The sequence below is a fragment of the Notothenia coriiceps genome, unplaced genomic scaffold (assembly GCF_000735185.1).
Source record: "Notothenia coriiceps isolate Sejong01 unplaced genomic scaffold, NC01 NC01_scaffold00034936, whole genome shotgun sequence".
NCBI classification, from domain to species: Eukaryota; Metazoa; Chordata; class Actinopteri; order Perciformes; family Nototheniidae; genus Notothenia; species Notothenia coriiceps.
In genome coordinates, this window is record NW_011367637.1 from 638,466 (window position 1) to 641,302 (window position 2,837).

Here is a 2,837-nt window from a genome sequence, read left to right on the forward strand (position 1 = left end):
AACAAAGGGACAAAATGGCGGCCGGTTGCTAACTTTTCACATGCTAATCCATTTATAATCCTTTCAATTCTTCATCAAAACTTAATGAATTATTTCGGGAGTGACAACATTTGATTACGGACATATTTTAGTTACTATATTTAGACCGGTTTAAGACAAATCATGGTTTAAAAACGTAGTTAAATAGATCGTTTTTTTATTTTTTATTATATTTTTTATTAATTTTTTAATTAATTTTTATTGTTATATACACTCCCAATATAGCTAGGAATACTGCACTTGACAAAAATGCAGGAGAGTTCATTTTTTCTAACTCTCTCCTATTTTTTGTCTATGTGTTACTCATATTCTTTTAACTACTTCTCTCCTGTAATGAGATTACCATTCTATTGTTTATTAGATTTAGAGTTACACTCAGGCCGGTGTGTGTGTGTGTGTGTGTGTGTGTCCCTTTTTTTCTCTCTCTCTCTTGCGTGCTCCTCTCTCTCTCTCTCTCTCTCTCTCTCTCTCTCTCTCTCTCTCTCTCTCTCTGTGTGTGTGTATGTTAGCTATTTTATTAGATTCAAAGTTAAGTTCAGGCGGCGTTCTCAGATGGATACAGGGAGGTGGATTTATTTTCGTATTAGTACAGCGCCCCACTAGCTGTTCATAATTGATTTAATCCGGTTTCCTCCACATTATTGTACAGGTCCGTCGTTTTGTACTATTTGTTGTCTGTGCGTCTCTCTCTCTCTCTCTCTCTCTCTCTCTCTCTCTGTGTGTGTGTATTTTAGCTATTTTAATTAGTTAAAGTTAAATTCAGGCCTCTCAGGTGGATAAAGGGAGGTGAATTTATCTTCGATTGGACAGCGCCCCATAGCTGTTCATAATTGATTTAATCCGGTTTCCTCCATTATTGATAGGTCCTGTTTTGACTATTTGTGTCTGTGTGTCTCTCTCTGTGTGTGTGTATGTCTCTCTCTCTCTCTGTGTCTCTCTCTCTCTCTCTCTCTCTGTGTGTGTGTGTACCCACCTCAAAGCTCACTGACCTGACCTACCTACCTGTCCTTTTCCCCAAGTTGGGAGCATTTAGAAAACAACACAACACCGGGGACTTGATCATCCCCGGCTGGGGCCACCCTGGGGTGAGAGCGTCTGGTGATAATGGCCGAAACACTCGATGATCTCTGGGTCCATCACTGAGGATGTGTTCCAAACAACAATTATAAAGGACTATTTTGTTCCCCAAAAAACCTTCATTTTTGAGAACAAAAAACTACTGACTACCTGTCACTATGATTCACTAACTCTTTTTCCAAGCCTATTATACTGTCTCTGCTGGTTGATGGAGGACAAATCATGGCAACTGGATCTTCAGATCAGAAAAAAGGTGTACCTGCACTACCATCTGTCGCCACTAGATGGAGGCAGGAGACCACGAATGGATGGCTGTCTGACATAAGAGGTATGCGAACCACTCCACACCACTAATTAGGGGGATTGCAACCTGCAGATAAACACAATGTTCGGGTCAGTTTATTTCAAAAATAATACTCCTTTTGATACATTAAAGGATCTGACACCTGACCTTCATCTGACCTCTAAACCTAACCAGTCGGATTTAGATGCCTAATCCTAAATTCAGTTCCATATCCATTTTTCTATGGACCATCTTTCCCTCAGTTTGACCACTAATCCTAACCACTCTGGCCTTTTGCCTAATCCTAAAATACTTCACCATAAAAGGTTATTTTGGTCTAAATCAGGACACAAAAGCACATTATTTTTTTTGTACAATATAAAACAATGGCCCCATCCATTCATACACCAGATGGAAACCCATGCAGCAAATCCAGTCAATCTTTTATACAACACGGCTGGTTTGGAGATCAGTGTTTGCTTTTCTTCGCTTTTTTGTGGGACCGGTGAGGGGACCTAGATTTGGAGCGGGACTTCTTGGTGGATTTTTTGGGCGTCTTTGAGCGCGACCGTCTGGATCGTTTGGGTGTGCGAGGTGAGGGAGATCTAGAGGGACCAACAGGACGTAGAATTAGAGTTCGACCAAACACTACGTTAACACAACAAACCGTCTCTTAGTCTTACCTCTTTGTGGACTTCTTGATGCTGGATCGTGGCGAGTCTTTATGGGTGGACCGGGACGACGTGTCTTTAGAGTACGAGCGCTCGGAGCGTTCAGATCTTTCCGATCGTTCTGAACGGGGAGAAGCTGATCGACCTCGTCTGCTGTTCCGCGTCGGACTGGGCGAACCACTGTGGCGACGCTTCCTGTCAACCAGAGAGAAAATGTTAGGAAGGAAACCTTATGGGGAAATAACTTCACTTCTAAAAGGGGAAAATGAATCATCTTTTTCCTCAAAGTAATGATAGACCTACGAGTTGGATGTAGAAGAGTCAGAATCAATATAGATGTTTTTTATTTTAAAGTAAATTCAGATTGAACACAGTAAAAATAAGTACCCTGTATCGATTAATGCAAAACAAGTGACATTTGACCTTTTTATAGAGATTTAGAAATAAAACCACTTCTGGGGTCATTTGGGTGGATTTTCCATATCTCTGGCCCCCTCGGTCGATTTTGATGATTGACACCTCTTTTGAACCGTTAGAGCCAATAGAATCGAGGGGAAGTTCCTAAAATCCATCTAAACATTACCCATTGGTGAATGAGTGATGCCTAGCCAGAATGCCCAAAACAGGAAGCTGTCATACACTCTAGTAGCTATCGTAGCCAGAGGTTGCGTTAGACTTTTTTGTTGCCCGTCATTTTGACGGACAGGATCGTAACATTTCCGTCATAATCCATTAATACCCGTCGGGTCTGTAACAACGAGCTGACG

At 41.4% G+C, this 2,837-nt stretch overlaps 1 long non-coding RNA gene across 1 annotated transcript; it reads right to left on the reverse strand.

Annotated features, from left to right (window-relative positions):
- Positions 1 to 1,895: 1,895 nt before the first annotated feature.
- Positions 1,896 to 2,296, reverse strand: LOC104962556 (uncharacterized). Its single transcript, XR_800221.1, has 2 exons — positions 2,083 to 2,296; positions 1,896 to 2,004 (listed from the first exon to the last, which is right to left on the reverse strand). It is a non-coding gene; the product is annotated as an uncharacterized lncRNA (long non-coding RNA).
- Positions 2,297 to 2,837: the final 541 nt, after the last annotated feature.